The sequence below is a fragment of the Protopterus annectens genome, chromosome 2.part1, assembly GCF_019279795.1.
Source record: "Protopterus annectens isolate FY-2018-M chromosome 2.part1, PAN1.0, whole genome shotgun sequence".
NCBI classification, from domain to species: Eukaryota; Metazoa; Chordata; order Ceratodontiformes; family Protopteridae; genus Protopterus; species Protopterus annectens.
Genome location: NC_056729.1, coordinates 1916526794 through 1916547658, shown reverse-complemented (window position 1 = coordinate 1916547658; position 20865 = coordinate 1916526794).

Below are 20865 nucleotides of genomic sequence, written 5' to 3'. Positions count from 1 at the left end.
GGGGCAGTGACTGCTTTGCACACTGATTTTGTTGTTTATGTGTTGTTTGTGTGGTGTATTGAGTTTGCAGTTGCTTGTGTCTGCTTTGGAGGCCCTTGCTGTTTAGGGTAAATTTTACTCAGAGCCTCCCGGTATGTCTTAGTGTGTTGAGTTATGTATGACTGGTGTATTGTGTGTGTGCCTCCTGGTCTTGGGCTGGGGTTCCTGAGTTGAGAGAGCCCAGCCCGTCTGGCTAAATAATAGCTACATCTCTCACAAGTGTTACGGGGAGGAGGAATTCCCAGATTCACTACTGGCAGGAGAGGATGCCAGCATCTGACCCGTTCTAAGGAAAAATTGAAGAACAGACTTTCTGGAGCCAGAAAGAAAGAGTATGTTTTTAACCGGGCGCCGTCTATGCTGCTTTGCTCTAGTGGCAACCTCGCACAAAAATCGCTAAAGCACGTTAAAGCGTGTTTGATAGCAGGCACTGATCAACAGAAAACAGTTCAGGAACAGCAAGCCTGTAACTGAACTTTTTAACTCTCAGAAAAGTGGGAAAAAAATTTTTTTTTTTTGTTTTTTACAGAGATAGCAGAGTTTCACAAGTAATATCAAGTTATAACAGTGCAGTAAATGACCCCACACAAGAGTGCTAGGTCAAGGACAGAAAATATGCAAGTTTTAAGAAAAAACGATTTAAAATTTGCAAACAGGAAATTCAGCAAACAGCTTGTTTAACAAGCCAGAAGCTAGGCAGCTATGCAGAAAAACTTAGCAAATAAACAGAGAAAAATACTTAAAATCTCAAAGTGAAAACCCTTCTTCTCAAGCGTTTTTCCGCTTGGAGGGTGCTTCACCAACAGCCAACAAGCCTGAAAAGACGCCCAAACCACGAGGCAACTAGGTTTTAAGAGAGGAAGATGAAGGAGTTTTGAAATGACCCCTAGTGGCCAATAAAACTGCAGTTTCAAGTCAGTAACCACCTCTATGGGGGCAGGGAAGCTGCTCAATGTTATTCACTGCCACTGATCAACAGAGAGACCCTCCTTCAGCCCAAGCAAAAATGGCCTCACAGGAACTTTCAATCAGTTCAGGAACAGCAAGCCTGTAACTGAACTTTTAACTCTCAGAAAAGTAGATTTTTTACAGAGATAGCAGAGTTTCACAAGTAACATCAAGTTATAACAGTGCAGTAAATGACCCCACACAAGAGTGCTAGGTCAAGGACAGAAAATTTGCAAGTTTTAAGAAAAACGATTTAAATGCAAACAGGAAATTCAGCAAACAGCTTTTGGTTGTGCTCTAAATACAGCTACTAATACAGAAATCAAGTTTAACAAGCCAGAAAATGCTCAAGCTAGGCAGCTATGCAGAAAAACAGAGAAAAAATACATAAAATCTCAAAAGTGGCTCCCTTCTTCTCTCAGCGTTTTTTCCTCTTGGAGGGTGCTTCACCAACAGCCAACAAGCCTGCTATATATCCCTTGATACTGGCCCTGACCACTGTATACTTTAATAAATACATGTGGTTCTTACTCACACTCACTCACTTCTTTGGTATCAACCTTGCCATCCTGCACACAATGCCCCAATCACCCTATGCAAATTATGACAACTGTGCCCTGCACATGTCTTTGTGACTTAGGATTGTATAAATGTCTAATGCATGCAGTGAATCTACTGCTTGCTTACTTGTAATTCAGAAGAAACAGTTTTGATTTCTTGCCCCAAATCAATTGTTGAACCTTATTGCACTTTAGTTAGTATTGTAAGTAAAGCAGTTGAAGGGGTAGATATTTCAGTATTGCTTATGGCTATATGTATGCAAATGATAGTTGACTGTTCCATGGTCTATAGGCAGTGGAGAAGTGAAATGCTTGATGCACAGTTTTGGGTAGAACACATAGCTGTATATTGCAAACATCAGTCGTATAAGCTATTACTGACATAACTGTACACCTTAGACAAATGCTCTGCTCAAGGGACATATACATATTTTCATATGACAGTACTCTGGTATGTTACACTTTTTTTCCCTTACAGGTTCTACACTTACTTTGTCATAACTACAGGTAAAAATTGTGCCCTAGGGGGTTGTCTCTTTCTGATGATATCAGAACACAGCCATTACATGGTTAAGTAAAGGTTGTGGAGTATGACAGGCAATGGTGTTCCTGTTTGAATGTGCATTGGATCTTAGTCTTTGACCTAGGCAATGAGTGTGTGTGTGTGTGTGTGTGTGTGTGTGTGTGTGTGTGTGTGTGTGTGTGTGTGTGTGTGTGTGTGTGTGTGTGTGTGTGTGTGTGCGCACACGCGATTGTGTGTGTGTGTGTGTGTGTGCATCTGTTCATGTGCATGTGCGTGTGTGTGTGTGTCTGTGTGTGTGTGTGTGTGTGTGTGTGTGTGTGTGTGTGTGTGTGTGTGTGTGCGTGTGTCTGTTCATGTGCGTGTGTGTGTGTGTGTGTGTGTGTGTGTATGCTATCCTCTGCCTTTTAGTCAGACTCAGGGCATTCTGTGCACGGCTCCATTTGCCAGCACCATCTGCAGCTGGTGGTTTCCCTCAGACTCTTCATCTGTATCTACTGCTGCTCGCCTCACCTGTGGTCCTGTCCCATGCTGTATTTGTTGAAGCTGTTTCCTGAGAAATTAGATTGTGTAACATGGCAAAGACGGAGTATTGGTGCAGAGGTGCTGGGTCATACTAAAGGGCACTTCCTGATGTGTCTAGACACTGGAACCTTGATTTGAGCAATCCAGGCACACATTCTATGATATTCCTAGTTTGAGCATGGGTCTTGTATCTTTGCTCGTTGTGGTTGTATGGGTTTCTCATGAGTGTTATGAACCAGGACTCTAGTTTATAACCTTCATCCTCTTCTAGATGTCCTTGTGGAAAGTCTCCTCTAACAAGCCTTATGTATTGCTTGCAAGCATGCCATATGTGTGAGTCATGAAAACTACTTAGGTTACCTGCACAATCATTGTATATGATCCCATGGAATTGCAGACAATCTGACAGTTTATAGAGTGGTATCCTTTTCTGTTGATGTACCTCTTCCCTGTTCACTGAGTGAGACTTTTATTTCTGTCTGTACACCCAATACTTCAGGAAAGTGTGTTATCACATACAATTCCTGCATAGTTCTTGCTCTTAACTACTGGGTGTGTGGGAAACACATATGATGCCTGATATGTTGTGGCATTGCAATTACAAACCAATGTAATATTATTGAGCCAGACACCTGTGACACCCCTAATAAATCCCTTGTGGTTCTCTGGAAAGTACCAGTAGATAGTGTAATGGCACACATACCTTTCTTTCTACTGGAAGGGTTCTCCATAATTTCCCTGGGGTCTGAGGTTGCATAGTTCCTCTAGTGTCCCTGTCTATCCTGTATTGCTTTGCATTTTCTGTGTCATGCAGTCCATGATAACTCAAATGGGGTCTAAACACCATTCTTCTTCTTCTTGCTCAAGGTCTGTCAGCAGAAGTAGTAGCAACTTGATTTAAAGCCTGTTGCACATACAGCATAATGACAGCAGCGGCAACCCCTAATATTTTTCTAAGTATAATTGCACTTGTAGTCCAAAGGGTTTTGGAGTTCAAGGTAAAATTAAGCGCTGGGTATGCACAATTGTTTTATATCTTCTTGAATAGCTCCACCATGCTGGGTTGGTTAATTAGTATGCCATTTTGCTCTTTATACTGTCATTAGCAAATTCTACAATTTCCTTTTGTTTTGACTTTACATGATGTGTAGAGCTGTTTAATGAATACTAAATAGCATGCTATCTTGTGGTGGCATGAAGCACCAACTACACAAAAGCTGGTAATGAATTCAACACAAAGATTTTTATTTAATTATAATGATTTTATTTTTTATTTTGTAATAACTTTTTCTTACTTTGAGATTGTGGAATTCTACCAGCTACTTCCTGTAAGTCTACCCATTGCCGTGTGACAAGTAACATCATCACAGATCAGCCAGTTGGTTCACAAGGTGTCAGTGTAGCTCTGAGCAGAATAGGCAAGGATTAAACTTCTTTTGGCAATGTGCAGCTTAACCGACCTTGTTTCATGGATGTAGCAGCTACCACATTTGCTGCTCAGCAATTTCTTTACCAGCTCAGAATGTGTAAACATCCAGAAGAAGAGAAAAAAGATGGACCTAAACATCAGCCTTTAAGAAACAGTGTCAAAGGACATGGGGATTAATACTTGGAAGGGTCTTATGTAACAGGAGGTAATTTAAGAGGAACAGCTTGTTGGTTGGCAAGATGTGATAAAAATCTTAAAAACCATAAAGAATTATTATTTATATTTTGTAAATGTTTACATATCAGGTTTGAACTATTTCCTGTAAAATTCCTTAATGGTTCTACAAGATCATCTTACTGATATCAGAAGGAAAAATGTTTCGGTTTCGGACTGCAGTTGGACTACAGTCATTGAGAAAAGACAAGTTAATATTTAATTTAGGTTTGTAGGTTCATAGGAGATTACTAGATTAACGACTCAAGAGCCCTTAAAACCCTAGCCAGTTTATGGATAAGATACCAAGGGTTAGCAAATGGGATTTTGGCAATTTTTACAGACTACCTCTGTCCATAAGGGATATGGGTGCCACCCCAGTAGTGAATTTGCAGTTACCAGTCCACTGGTCCAGATTTCACTTGAAGATGGTCAGGGAAGGGTTCTGCTTCACATGAATAGGAATCATTTTAAAGAGGAGGGGCAATCTCTGGGACAAATATCTGTCTCTTTCCAGCATGATCTATTTGTGCCAGAGATCAGGTTTACATCCTTGGAGTGGATAACACTCGTGCAGTTAGTTTTGTGAATATGCAACATTTCCATCAAGGCCGGGTCAGAGCCTGCCTTGTAGGTCAGGCATAGATCTCTCCTCAGTAATCTGTAGGAAAGTTAATGCAGTGACAGAGATTTTAATTGGACCCCATATGACATGTTGGTTATACCCTGTATTTTTTTGGTAAGAAAGCTCTGAGGACTGTCCAGCTGTTATAGATGCCTGGCAAGGTACATGCCAAATGGTGCATTGTACTCGATTATTGGTCTGCTGAAGGATGAGTCCAATGGTACGATATTCTTAGATCTGGAAGCCATGCCCTTACTTATAAGCTGAGCCGCATAGATGGATTTACTCACCACTGTGGATGCATGGTGGTCAAAGTTCAGATTGCTATCTATCTGAGTACCCATATCTCTCACCACTTAGTCCAATGTTAAGGGTGTGCAATCAATGTTGGTATTTGATTTCCCAAATGGCATTATAATGCATTTCTTTGCATTTAGTTTGAGGCCATGGCTCTGACACCAATCATTAGTCTGCATCAATCCTTGTGGTAGGATATCAACATTGTTTGGGGAGTCCATGTTTGCCCCAGCTTGCATTCATCAGTAAACATGGTCAGACAAAGGCCATCTGCATTTACCTTGACATCTGAGAAGTATATCCCAAACAGTAGGGGGCCCAGCACTGAGCCCTGTGATACTCCACTGGTGACTGGCCTCTTGCTGGATGTGGATCCCCCCACTCTAATAACATGTGTCCTACCCATGAGCTATATGGCTATCCATCTGGTGACTTACAGGTTTAGGCCCAGTTTTGTGAGTTTATCAATAATACCCAAGTGGGGTATTTTGATAAATGCCTTCGCCAGGTTAAGGAAGGTGGTACGTACTGTCTTACCCTCATCCATGGCCTTATTGACTTTCTCAGAGAAGTCCACCAGATTGTGCAGGCAGGATCTGCCCTTGACAAAGTCAAAATGGGTTGGATGTAGAGTCTGGAGATTTCCTATGTCATTGTTAATCAGGTTCAAGATTATCCTTTCCATGGCCTTGCATATGTGGTTAGTCAGACTTATGGGCCAGTAGTTTTCAGGGTCCGTTGATGATACTCCCTTGTGTAGAGGGATGACTGTTGCTGTCCTCTACTCTACTGGGACAAAACCAGTTTGGAGACTGTGGCTAAATAGAGATCTAAGTGGGCCTTCTAGATCAAGTTTCAAGCTATTTAATAGGCACCCTGGAATTCTGTCAAGGTGCATTGATGGTGTGCTTCTTTGAAACAGTGAAGCAGTGATGGCTTGCTCTTTTGTGATAACAGGCAAAGGGATAGTTTGGGATATTTCATGGGCTTTGAATGGAGGTAAGGAGGGGTGAAATCTGAGCTGAATTTATCAGCCAGCAGATTTTCTATTTTTTCTTGCAGAATATAGGTAGTGCCATCAGCAGTCAACTCAGCACATTGCTGAGCATTTCCCTTAACATTTAGACATAACTAAAATATGCTGTGTAGTTATCCTTTGCTTGGGAGGCTATTTTAGTCTTGTATTTAGCTGTTGAGGACTTGACTAATTCCCTGATTTATCTGTTGTGACTAATGAAGCAGGTTGTTTCTCTGTTGTACACTTTCCCTGTTGTTTTTTGTTAGAAATTTCTTCTTTCTGTTATATGATCTATTTATGCCAGGGGTCCACCAGGATGATGTGTTTATCCTACTAGGCCTATGTTTACTTCAGTCATGTACTGCCATTTCTGAGCAGTTGCTTAAGTGGTTGTACAGAACATTTGTGTATGCTTCTGCATAGGCTTTCATGTTTTCAGGGCTAGGGGGGCTTTACAATTACCTATGCTATCACTTAATAGAAGGCAATTTGTCTTGGAGAAAGGGTTTTAGGGTTTGATGGGAGTTCTGCTGTAACATTTATTTCAAAGGAGACTGATTTATGATCCAATCTTACCAATTAGGATATTACTGGTGGGTGCAATGCTTCCCCATGCTTGTGAGTGCTATGTCAGGGATATCAAAGATATATGAGGTCCTAGTGGGACAGCAGCCCAGCTGTTCTACAAAACTTGCATTGACAAAGTCCAGGAATCTCTGACCCTGCATGTTAGTGGTCATGTATGTTTCCCACTCTATGGAAGGGTAGTTAAAATCCCTCATGAGTACTGTGTTGGTCTGAATGGTAAAGGATTCTAGTAACTTGAGGCTTGCGGATTGGTTTTGATGGTTCATGGCTGGAGACCTATGGCTAGTGATGATATGGTGGGGGATTTTTCCAATGGTCAGCTGGACACAGACTAGCTCAAGGGAGTCATCCTGCTTGACCAGTCTTGCAGTGTGATTGTTTTAAATGTCAATGGAAACACCTCCTCCTTTCATTTTTGTTCTTTCCAGATGGTGGTCTGAATGTGTGATAAGCATTGCATCCTTCTACTGCTGCGGTACTTTCTGCAGCTTTGAACCACATCTCTAACTGCACAGACATCAGCATTCCCCAGGTTGAAGAGAGCTTCTAAGGAATGCGATAGTATCTGCAGCTTGACATTAGAATAATTTGTAACATTGGTAGGCCTATTGGTTTGGCACTACCTAAAAAAATCACGTTTGGGGTGACTAATGCCTTGGCCAGTATTCAAAAGCTTAGCATGACTGGCATAGACCATTTCAGGCAAAGCAGGGTGGTTTGTGGGTCATGTCATCCTGGGCTGACAAATACTGGATCCCCTTGGAATGACACCAGTAGCTAAGCCAATTATTGAACTCAATCATTTTCTGTTTGTATTGTGATAGCATTCTTGGTGAGGGTAGAATACTGTTCAGTGCAAGGCTCATTGCCATTAGCAACATGTATTCACAGAGGTCCATTATGTCCTCTTCATATAGTCCAATGATGTACACTTCAGGTCATTCACACCTTCATGGACCACCTTAAAACAGAATCTATCAGGGTCACTAGAAATTGTCTTTAACTACAGCCTCCAAGTGGGCTTTGTCTCACAGGAAAGGAGGACTGCAACAGTCGTCCTTCTGCAAAAGGGGATTCCATCAACTGAGAGACCCATAAGCTTAACCAATCTTATCTGCAAGGCCATGGAGAGAATTATCATGAACCTGATCAATAATGACACAGGAAATCTCCAAGCACTCGACTAGACCCAATTTGGCATTGTCAAAGGGAGGTCTTGCTTGCTCAGTCTGATGGACTTCTTCAAGATAGTCACCAGGACCATGGATGGGGGTAAAATGGCACGCATCACTTTTCTAGACCTGTCCAAAGCTTGCTCCACTCAGGGATCAAAGATAAACTTCCTGCATTAGGCATAAATCCATACATCGTCAGGTGAATAGTAAACTGTCTCACTGACAGGACACATGTTATCTGGATAGGTGAATCCACTTATGATAAGAAACCTGTTACTAGTGATGTCTCACAGGGCTCAGTGTTTGGACCCCTCATGTTTGGTATATACTTCTCTGAAGTGAAGACCAATGTTAGGGGCTTCTGGCTCACCAGGTTCATTGATGACTGTACGCTGGGAGCAATTATCGCATCCCCAACTGATGTTGACATCCTACAAACAAGCATAAAATGACAAACAACTAGTGCGAAAATCATGGTCTGAGATTAAATGCTAAAAAAGGTGTGATCATACCCTTTGGTAAATCAGACATGTCTGCAAATTATAATATTGATAGCACATCCCTAAAGGCAGATGCAGTGGTGAAGGACCTAGGAATACAGATAGATAGTAACCTAAACATTGACCACCAGGTTGCCATGATAGTGAGGAAATCCTTCTGTGTGGCTCAACTTATAAGTAAAGACATGGCATCAAAGTCAAAGGAAATCATAATGTCATTGTACTTGGTCCTCATCAGGCAAATAATTGAGTACAATGTTCCCTTCTGCATGCACTTAATGAGGTACTTACACCAACTGGAGTGGCCTCGGAGGTTTCTTACTAAAAAATACAAAGCGTAAGACACATGTCTTATGTGAACCAACTAAAGGCCCTATCCCTTTACTCCACTCATATCAGTTAATGAGAGGTGATTTATGCCTGACCTGCAAAGTATTCTCTGATCCAGCTCTGATGAAAATTGCACATATTCGCAAGAAATATTATATGAGGGTTAAGCATTCCATGGACTTGAACGTTATTTATCACTCTAAGAGAACTTGCTGGAGGTGATTAAGTTCCACCTTATCATTCCTCTCTCCATCCAGCCAAACAATTCCATCTCTCAGGTTATTATAAGATCCCAGGTCATTTTTATTTGTTTGTTTGTTTCGGTTTAATAACCGGGTAATTAGCTTGGATACCAGATTATTTTTTGATACAACCCAGGTCCACAGAAGTAACAGAGTATATAAAGTTAAATTGCATAGCAAAAGATAAAAACAAAGTTATAGTATACAAAGAAGACATCATATAGTTGTCATACGATCACAGAGAAGTGTCAAAGTATAATTAACATTTGGTCTAACATTTCATAAGACCAAAAGTAAGTGAAAGATATTTGCTAAATCAGTATTGAATATTGCCCAAACTAGATGCTTTCTAGACATTAACTAAAAGTGTGTTCATGGAGGTTTGTTTAAAAGGTGCACCTTTTATTTACTCTTATAAACTGAGCATCCAAGTGATCCGGATTATGCGGAATGCTCCGCATTTAACGACGAGCGAAGCCACTGTTCCACTGTTCCACATTGAACAGCAGTGGCTCCACTACATGCATTCTGATTGGTTTGTGTACCGTAATTACTGCCAATCAGCATCGCAGCACACAAACCAATGCATAGTCCAGTCACATTCCGGGAAGTCTTTTGTGCCAAAATAATGGCTTGAAAAAGGCTTCCAGGAAGCAGTTATCTTCCAACAACAAAAGCGGAAGACCAGGAATAAGTGCGACTGGGGATTGAAGACATCAGGGGTCAGGACTCGAGTGCCAGAAGAAGAATCTGCAGCTGAAGGGACATCAGGGATATAACCATTGCTTTGGTGGTTCTAGGAGGATCAGAAGTGTCAAGTCTGAGGTTTTGCTTTGCTGCCTGCCTGCCTGTTAGACAACCGGGGCTGATTTTCGTGTACTGTGTGGAATCTGGATTGTATTGAGCTGCTGGGGACAAGTTGGTAGAGGTAAGAGTTTTTTATAAATCTAGCTGTGGCCAGGGCATTCAGAAAGGATTCAGTAGCTGTATTGTTTTGTAGATATTTAAATTAATTCCTTTTTAAAGAAGATTGCCTGCATACAACATACATTATATAATTTGAGTGGTTAAACTAAAAGTTTTTTTAACTATTTTCACTAAAAGTTTTTTGTCACTGTTTCCATTAAAAGTCCAGAGCAAGAGTGAGCAAAAAGAAAAGTGAATACATTGAAATATTAACAGATTGTGTTATGTATATAATCATTACAGCCTAGGAATCTTTGTAGTTAAAGCTTACTGATGCCTAGTGTGTCTCTGACAGTAATTGCCAACACAGATCATGTTCTAGCAACTTCCGAAGTTTATAAGACAATATTTAGTGTCTTTTAGTTGTGCTGCTTACATTATGTTGGACTTTGTCCAGATTTCTTGCACTAAAAGGTCGAGAGGTATGAGGATGGATATCAAAAGTGAGCATCTTTGTAGTAATGGGATGCTTTAAAGTATTGAGTTTTGTTTTCTAGTAGAACTTTAGCATTTTTTCATAATGGCAAGGTGGCAAGGTGCTGAAACTGCCCAAGGAAAATACTGAGGTGACAGTATTGTGCTGCTGGTTGACGTTAAGAAATGGGCAATTTTTCTAATTAAGTTCTATTTTTTTTAATTCTAACTTCTAATTCAGAAACATTTTTATTTTGAATTCTCTTGTCAATGCCTTAGGTTTATAGCAGTATTTTTGTCAAGCCTGGTTTTGTCCTTCACTCTGCTCTGCTTTCTTTACTCAGCGGCATTTTTTCAGCAGTATTTCCACAACTGGAAACTAAGCACATTCATGCCAGTATCACTACAGCCTTTGTGTACTTTGGATCAGATTTTTTGCCATTAGCGTGCTATTTGGATTTTAAGGTAGGGACCCTACCATAAAATCCAAATGGCACACTAATGGCAAAAACTCTGTTTCAAAGTACACAATGCTATAGTGATATTGGCATGAATGTGAGGGTTTACAAATGTTGGGATATGTATGTGTGCTTCTGCTTAGTGTGTTTTTATTTTTCATGGTTAAAGATATGAGATCTTGCATTCTTTTGGTCTTAACTGTTCCAAGACATGAAGTCTTAAATGACACATTCTTGTCAAAGTAGAGGGTCCTGCTTTTAAGTTCCCTTTTAGGCACCTTTGCTAGGCCCAGATCTGGTGGTAGGACAGGGGTAGAACACATCTAAAGTGGTGAATGTGAAATGCAAGTCTCTACCATGATCCATGGCAATGGCACATTCCGCGCTGTGCGAAAATAGGGTGTTCCACATTTTGACCATTTGTCACACATTGTTAAGGTCTGTGTTCCACACTGGCCTCTTAAGAGGTTGAGACCTATGCTTATAAATGTCCATTGTCTGCTGTTATCACACTATTGTTGCAAAGTGATTCCATATAGTGGATTCAGATTTACAAAATACACTTTAGTTAACCTAGCAGGGTTTAGCAAGAATTAGGATTTTTTTTCAAGATTATCTATGCTTAAATTACATTGTTGTTTAATTGTTTTTTTTTCCCAGTGGGGCCCTGACCTTGCTTGACAATTTTGTAAATCAGTAAGTTGAGCAGTCATGTATTTCTTTGTAGCCAATTTTGAAATTTGCAGCTAGGTCCATTGATGTCATGAGTACTTTGTCCCTCTACAACCCTGATGAATACTTTTTCTGATAATACATTTCAAGTAAAGTACAAAAACACATCTGCTTTCTGATTGCAGAAAGTACAGTTGAGTACACGTACCATAAATGTAAATGTTCTAGTGTATTCACTGTTGCAGTCCTAACTAATGGGTTATTCAGCTCCCAGTAGCCCTTGGTCAGCCAGAATACCAAAGGTAAGTAAAAATTACATCGGTTGCCATCAGTTGTAAAGGACGCAAGAGCGTCCGATACAAAAGGGGGCAGCCGACATCACTTCCTCAGTCTTTCTTGCCATAACAGTCAGGAGCCCCCAGAAAAATAAGGCTTAAACCAAAAAAAAATTTGGCAAATAACAAATTCATCCTGTACCTCAGGAAAAGAGAATAGGAGAAAACCAAAAAATGGGGAAGGAGGGATGGAAACCAGGACTGCAACAGTGAATACACTTGAACATCTATATTTTTGGTAAGTGTACACACCTGTACTATGTTCTTTGTGTTTCACTGTTGCAGTCCTAACCAATGGGTTGATTACCAAAGTTCAGAGAAAAAGGGGGGGAGGAACCAACAACATCAAGGGTTGGAGATAATGCCCTGCAACACAGCAGTGGCAAACCCTACTCTAGCTCTAGAAAACAGAGGCAAATTATAATGTTTTGTGAAAGTCTGAATGGAAGACCATGTGGCAGCCTCCAAAATGTCTTTAGTAGGGACACCCCTTAACAAGGCTGCAGAAGTGGAAGCTGCTCTAGTTGAGTGGGTCCTAACCCCTTGAGGAGTAGCTTTGCCATGAAAGGGATAACAAAAAGTAATACAATGTGCAACCCATTTAGAAATGGTCTGCTTAGAAATAGCCTTGCCTTGGGCTCCAGGGGCAAAACTGACCAACAACTGTGCTGTTTTCCGAATGTCTTTAGTCCTGTCCAGGTAAAACCTGAGCTGTCTGTGCACATCAAGAGAATATAGGATCCTTTCACCTTTATTTCAAGGATTAGAAAAGAAGGTAGGAAGGTGTATGGACTGATTAAGAGTCAGGCTAGAAACCACCTTGGGCATAAAGGAGGGATTAGTTCTCTGAGAGACTTTATCTGCATGGAAAATAAGAAAAGGCTCCACGGCCATCAAAGCTTGCAGCTCCAAAACCCTCCTTGCTGAAGTTATAGCCAAGAGGAAGGCGGTCTTCCAAGAGAGAAACTTTAAATCTGCAGAGGCAGCTGGCTCAAAAGGAGGAAGAGTGAGTTTCTCTAGAACAAAATTAAGATCAGGCTGAAGTAGGTGCTCTTCTAGGAGGTTTTAAGTTGCAAGCACCTCTGAGAAACATTTTCATCAGGGGATGAAAGAAAATGGGTTGTTCAAGAGAACAATGAGCAGAAATGGCTGAAGAATGGATCTTAATAGAGGAAAAAGAAAGACCACCCTGAAGCAAATCAGCCAGGTATTCCAGGATCAGAGGAATGGTAGACTGAGAAGCAGATTCCCCTCTAGCCTGCATCCATTGAGAGAACTTTTCCCATTTGCCAGCGTAGGACTTCCTAGTGCTAGGCCTCCTGGCCTCTCTCAGCACGTCAACCCCCTGTTGGGAAAGGGAGGAAGAAAGGGAAGGAGTCATACAATGAGCCATGCTGCTAAATGGAGAGACTGAAGATGAGGATGTAGAATGTTTCCCCTTTCCTGAACCAAAAGATCTGGCTTCAGAGGAAGATGCCAAGGAGGAAAATAGGAGAGAATGTGAAGCAGCAGATACCAATGCTGTCTGGGCCAGTCCGGAGCTACGAGAATAGTCCTTGGTCATTCATCCCTGATCTTCACTAATACTCTGGGAAGAAGAGGAAGAGGAGGGAAGGCGTACACTGATGGCAACATCCAAGGGAAGGACAGAGTATCCACTTTGCAGGCTTTGCTGTGATGCTGTCTGGTGCAAAAGAGAGGTAGAAGATGGTTGTCTGGGGAGGAGAAAAGATCCACCTGAGGTGTGCTCCAATGAATGATGCTGTAAAAGACTGCTCTATTCAGCTGCCACTTGTAAGGATCCAGGATTTGCCTGCTCAACTGGTCTGCCAAAACATTGACCCTTACTGGAAGAAACTGAGCTAGGAGATGCAAGTCCAGGAATACTGCCATGGACCAAAGATTCATGCTTTGTCTGCACAGGGGGTAAGAGAGAGTCCCTCCCTGCTTGTTGATATACCATATGACTGCGGTGTTGTCTGTTCTGACAAGGAGGGTCCCTGGAGAAAGAAGATGCCTGAAAGCTAGTAAGGCCTGCTGAACTGCAATCAACTCTTTTAGATATATATGCAGGTGCATCTGCTGGGCGTTCCAATGTCCCTGTATGCATCTCCCATCCAGGTGTGCTCCCCAGGTGTAGTCTGATGCGTCTGTAGTCAGAACTTCAGTGGCAGGAGGTGTTCGAAAAGACATGCCTTTGTTTTGTAGACAGGCTGTTGGCCACCATAGAAACTCCGTCTGCAGAGATGGAAGCAGAGGAATCATCATATCCAGGTCCTCTGTGTGTTGACACCAAATGTTCTTGAGGTACCATTGCAATTTCCTCATATGCAGTCTTGCATATGGAATCATGAGAATACAAGATGCCATGAATCCCAGAGCTTGCAGGTATTTCCTTGCAGGGAGCTGGGACAGGCTTGCCAAGTCCTTGAAGTAAACTGAAAGTGTTGTCTGCTTCTCCTGGGTGAGATATATCATCTGGGCGGCTGTGTTCAGACTCACTCCCAGGAATGTTATCTCCTTGGATGGTACCATTTCTGATATTTCCTTGACGAGAGTGCAACCCTGGGAAGAGAGAAGAGTCTTTACAAATTCCAGATCCTTTAATAGCTGTTCCTGAGAACTTGCTTGAATCAGACAGTCGTCCAAATATGGGTAAATCTGAATTTTCTTCTGCCCGCAAAAAGCAATGACTGGGGCCAGGCACTTTGTGAAGACTCTGGGAGCAGTAGATAAGCCAAAGGGTAGCACAGAGAATTGATATTGTTGCTTGCCCACTCTGAAATGAAGATACTGCCTGCAACTTTCTCTGATAGGGATGTGCAGATAAGCTTCTTTGAAATCCAAGGTTACCAGCCAGGAATCCTTTTCTAGCAGTGGTAGCAACTGATGCAGAGTGAGCATTTTGAACTTTGAAATTACTAGAAAAGAGTTCAGAATGGAAAGATCTAGGATAGGATGCCAGGTGTCTTCTTTTTTTGAAACTAGGAAAAGCCTGGAATAAAAGCCATGTCCTACCTGCTGAGGAGGAATTGATTCTATTGCTCCCAGATGAGACAAAAGACAAAATTTGTTTTTCTACTTCTGCCCTTTGGTTTGGAGGAATGTCCGGGAATCCCTTGGGAGCTGGAAAGGTGCAGAAAGAAAACTTGTGCCCTAGGGACACCATGCTGAGCACCCATTTGTCATCTGTGATAGTGGCCCAGACATCTGCAAAAAGAGCCAACCTTCCCCTTAAAGGACTCTTCAGGCAAGCAAGAATAGGCAGAAGTTGTAAAAAGTCATTGAGAGTGTTTTGATTGTGATGCAGGCTTGGAGCTTCCCCCCTTAGAAGTGGAAGCCTGCCAATGCCTAGACCTTTGAGGGGCAGCCACCTGCCCCCTAGACAATTTGTAATATCTAGTCCTGGAAGAGTTCTATCTGCTGGTATCAGGAAAAGTCCAACTCTTGGAAGGGTAATTCCTGCTAAAGCAAGGGGGTTGCACTTGCAGAAAATCCTTAACCGTTTGCATGGACATGGCCTTATCCTCCATCTTCTTAAGTACCTCCTATGCTTTGCTGCCAAAAAGACTGTCTTTATGCAAAGGTACATCCAAAAGCTTAGCCTTGACAGGTTCTGGAAGAGGCTGTTCCCTGACCCAAGCATGCCTTCTAATAACAGATCCAGTAGCTGTAGCCCTGTTGGAGGCTTCAAGGATGTCAAAACCACAATGCAAAGAATGCTTATTGACCAGACTGGCGGAATTCAGTAAATACTGCATGTCTTTCCCCTGTGCCAAAAGAGGTACACTTGCTATCCTAAACTTAGTAGCCTCCAAGGTGTGCTGCTGGTACTTCAGCATATGAAAAAGTTAACTGGTAGCCCTAATAGCTAGGATGGCAGAGGTATAAACTTTCTTGCCCTACCTATCTAGGTTCCTAGATTTCCTGTCAGAGGGAACAGGGTTCCTGGTAACAGTGGCCTTAACTCCTTTAGGGCCTTGAGAAATAACCTCTGGATCTGCCAACGGGTTCCCAAAAAGAAACAGATGAGAATCAGGGACTCTGTAGTACCTGTCAGGTTTCCTGGGAGCAGGAGGAACCAAATTTGAAGTCAAGGAATTTTCCAGAAAAACATCATCAACAACTTCCAACACAGGAAGAACAGCAAGAGGCTTATGCTGAGGTAAATCCAGAAACTCCCTCATCTGTTTCTTAGATTGGGGATAATCCTGACTTTCCCATTTACAATGTTCCCTGAGGATATTTAAAGTATCACCAAAAGAGAAATCCTCTGGAGGAGAGGCTGAAGGAATGGACTCCTCTGCATCTGAATCCTCAAAAGGAGAAAAAGCCTGAGAAAATTCCTCTTCATCAGCAGAAATGCTGGAAGAATCAGAACCTGAACAGGACAAAAACTCAGAAGAAACATCCCTACTCCTTTTAGGAGGAGGAGGCGGAGAACCCCTAATAAGAGTCAACAAATCATTAGCCATTTTAACCATTTGGGACTGAGGGGAATGAGAAGAAATGGGAGCCTGCCTTTTCTCAGGCTTATGAATGGAAGATTTACCTGCAAGGCTGAAGGACTCAGGAGGCTTGGCAACTGCTGAAGTTGAAGTTGAAGGAAGAAGTTTGCTACCAGAATGCAAAACGGAGGCCTCAGACACTGGATTTAGCTTAGCGGTTCCGGCTCCAGCAGAAGAGGCAACCGGCGACAGTTCGGAAGGCAAAATGGACGCCAAAGGCCTAAGTGACTCGGACTCAATCAAGGCCTGCGGTTGTACATCTGTGGATTGCAGGGACTGCAAAGGTGTCTCACTGGCTACCGCATGACTGACGACCAACTTAACATCATCCGAGGACTTAGCTTTCTGAGACCTGTCGCTGTCCTTATCCTTATACTTCTTCGGAATATCCGAAGCCTGAAGACCGGCGGATGCCATACCAAGAAATTTAGGCCAAAGTCCAAAATGCCTAGCCAAAATCTTAGCCTGATGATGGATAGTACGTGGATTAAAGGAGGCACAGAGATCACAATTGGGAACGTTGTTGTCAAGGCCTAAACAAATAATGCAATAGGAATGAAAATCTCTGTGGGGAATCTGCTTTCCACAAGTAAGGCAATTATTAACTTTATCTGACATTCGTTAAGGCAAGAAAAGAAGATCCCCAATGGGGTTACTTAGCTGTAGTAGACTTCAACTCTTGTAGTCGGAAACCAACAAAAGTAAACTGCTGACCGACACTCGTGCATGAAATGCTTCTGCTTCGGGCTCCGCAGCAATTAAGACAGAGAAAGTGAGTTGGCTGACTCTTTTTGTATCGGACACCCTGACATCCTTTATAACCGACAGCAACCATTGTCATTTTTACTTACCTTTGGTATTCTGGCCGATCGAGGGCTACCGGGAGCCGGATAACCCATTAGTTAGGACTGTAACAGTGAAACATAATGAACTTCAATGCCACCTTCAGGATAACAGTGTCTTCACAAATTTAGAATGCAATAATTTTTCACATCTTGTGTTAACAGTTTTCCTTCTGACACCTAAGATCTGTGCTGTGTTCTGTTACATTTTCAACATTTCCAATAACATATATCCCTTTGCTATGTAACTGTTTTAACTAATTAATTGATCAATGTTTTTAAAAAGTTCTTGAAATTAGACTGGGACTGTAAAATGAACAAATATTTCAATTAGTAATATTTCTTATTTTAGTTAGAAGCAAACATATTAAAACGTGCTAAGAACCAATAGAAAGATAATTCATAGACAGCTAGATTGCTTGTAGGGAGCAGCAACAGTACTAATGTATTTAACTAAATATTTAACTGCATAATAAAAAAAAATTATGATTGCATTTGTAAGGAATAAGCTGAACTTGATGGCCTGAAACAATCAAAAACCTGTTCATCCATTATTGAAAATAATCAGCAAATCAGCAAAAACTTAGACCTCAATAGGTAAAATGCCTGAAACTGAAAAACATAGCAAGCTATATGAGAGGAAGCATTTTGTTTCCTAAGGAACACATTGTTTTCTACTAGCTGTAACTCGCCACTTTATCACAAAAGAAAGGCTTCTTGTGAAAGATATTTGCATTCATTTCTTGTGTGTTGACAAAAGGGAAACAAAAAGTCAGCCATATTTCTAATATTGATAAGCAAGTCATACTAAAATAACAATTTGCTCTACCTGATGTAAAGTAGACAGATACAGAGTAGTGTTCAAATTACATACCAACTATGCCTGAGGCACCCATTTGATTGATGACTTTGTACTTCAGAACTGCTCAGATTTTATAATTTATGATACATTCACTGACATCAAACGTAGCTGCATTTTAAAGATATATACCATATCATCGTGCTGTCATTCCCTACTAGTTTTTCAGGCGCAATGAATCTTGTGAACATTTAATGTGTGCTGTTTATGTATGTACAGGAGTAAGCTTCAGGCTTTCAAACTGCTACAGGCCATTTTAAAATACAAAAGTGTAAAAGAGCTTTTTCAGGATATCATTACTTCTGTTTGTCAATGCTGTGCATGTATAGTATAAATATGACATTTACAGCTAAACACACCCAATTAAAAATGCTTCTTTCTCTCAAAAGACCATCAGGTATGTTTGTGAATGGTTACCTATCAAAACATTTATTCTTCATAAGGACCATAACATCTAAACTTCAAAACCTCTAAAACTCATAACATCAAATCTCAAAACATTGAAAACTACAACGCAACTATAAATAACATCCCACACACTGTTTGCTACATTTATGCAGGGGGGCAAGCCCCCCTGCACCCCCCAAAGTGCCAGGTCCGCCCCCCACACCCCCCGTAAATTAAATATACCAACTCCAAGATTGCACTACAGTGGTGTTAGGAAATTAACTTTTTCCCCCACTGTAGTGCGACCTTGGAGTTGGTATATTTAATTTACGGGGTGTGTGGGGGCAGAGAGGGGCTTGCCCCCCCTGCATAAACATAATAAAAACTCTGTGGGATGTTATTTATAGTTGCTTTGTAGTTTTCAATATTCTGAGATTCAATGTTATGAGTTTTAGATGTTTTGAAGTTTAGATATTATAGTGTTGATGTTTTGAGTTTAGATGTTATGAAGAGTAGATGTTTTGATAGGTAACCTTGTGAACATACTGTTTTCACAGTAGCTGTCCTAATATTTTATGTTTTCAAAGAAGAATGCTGTAGCTCATGTTTCCAGAAATGCTTTCATTTCCACTCATGTTTCCAGAAATGCTTTCACCATTTCCAAGTAGTATTTTATTTATTTAACATTTGTTTACCAGGAAACCAGAGGAGGCCTTGGGAAAAACACTCCAGATTCATGTCTTTGGAATGTAGGAGGAAACTGGAGCACCTGGAGGAAATCCACGCGAACACAGGGAGGACATGCAGACTCCACACAGAAGGCATCCCAACTGTGAATTGAACCAAAAAATCTCTTGCTGTGAGACAATGCTAACAGCTGCACCACTGTGCCACCCAAGTACTAAGGTATTAATGATGGAGTTATGGGTTTTCTATACTTCTGCAAGTAAAAATCTAAAGCCATAACAGAGAAGTAAAGAAAAATGTCTAACATGTGCTATGTGTACTAATAGAATGTATATCCTACAAGGTTCAGGCTCAGCAGTATGCCTTAAAACTTCACAGGGTGTCCAGTGCTACAGCAGAAAAAATTGCACCTGCTAAGAGTGCACTTTTGAGCATTTGTGGTTAAAGCTGAAAATAAAAAGAACCCATTTCTTGATTTGATTTTTCAAACTGCATATAAATTTTATGCTCATTTGGGGATGTGTTACAATGAAAGTTTCCTAGTCTTGTCCAACATTGTTTTCATTATGAGATTTATAAAACAAATTGCTAACTTAACTTAGGTCTTTCTGCAAATAATTTAATTCCGTTAGTTAGTGAGTTAGTGAGTTAGTGAGTGAGTGAGTTAGTTAGTTAGTTAGTTAGTTAGTTAGTTAGTTAGTTAGTTAGTTAGTTAGTTAGTTAGTTAGTTAGTTAGTTAGTTAGTTAGTTTAAATTTGTTTACCGGGGAAGTCTGACTGGGTTGCTGGCCCATTTTCAGTGGAGGCTCCAGGGAGAAAAGCTCCACAGCTTTATGAAAAATTTAAAAGGTATTAAAGTGGTAATGATTTATCAACACATTTTAAGTCAATTACATACAAAAGTAATAGTGATATGAAGACAGTACATTGTTTACTCCATGATAAAGACATTATAATATTGACAATTAATGACATAAGCAGAGGTAGGGTTACAAGGGTAGTACATAATACAGAGGTGGAAAAGAAAACATATAAAGGGTGGCTAATAAAAGTAGAGATATGAAAAAAGGAAAATATTGAGGTATTGTCGTAGCACAGAAACATTTTAGAGAGCTAACATGGAGTGAGTGTTGTCTAAGCAGTATTTTAAATTTGGATGAGTTGGTTGTATTAAGTATATTCTGAGGCATAGTATTCCAAGATTTTGAAATTTTGTTGGAGTAAAGGGAGTCACCATGGCTGTTATTGGATTTAGTTACTCTCAGTAGGAGTTTCTAGGGGGATCTTAGTGGTCTGAAGGTGTGGGGTTGAACTAAGTTGTTAAGAGCTGGACAGTTGTCTGTGTAGTGGAGGGTGGAGTTTACTAGGGCTAGCTGGTTAAGGGTCAGTAGATTAAGAAGTTCCAACCATTTAAGCTGGTTAGTGCTGAGCAGTGATGTGATCTGGATGGGTGGTTAGTAGCAAATCTGGTTATTTTATTATAGCAGGACTCCAATTTATTTAAGTCAAATTTTCTTAGGTTCATAAATACTGATAAGGCATATAAGAGGGTGGAGAGTAGGTGTGTTCTGGAGATGGACTGTCTGGTGCTTTCAGTTAAGAAGGGCATAATTCTATATAATGAGCCTAACTTAAAGTGGACATTTTTGATTCCTAGCACAAGGTTTTTGGTAAATTTAAGGTCATTGTCTATCACAAACCCAAGGAGCTTAGTGTGATTTACTGGATC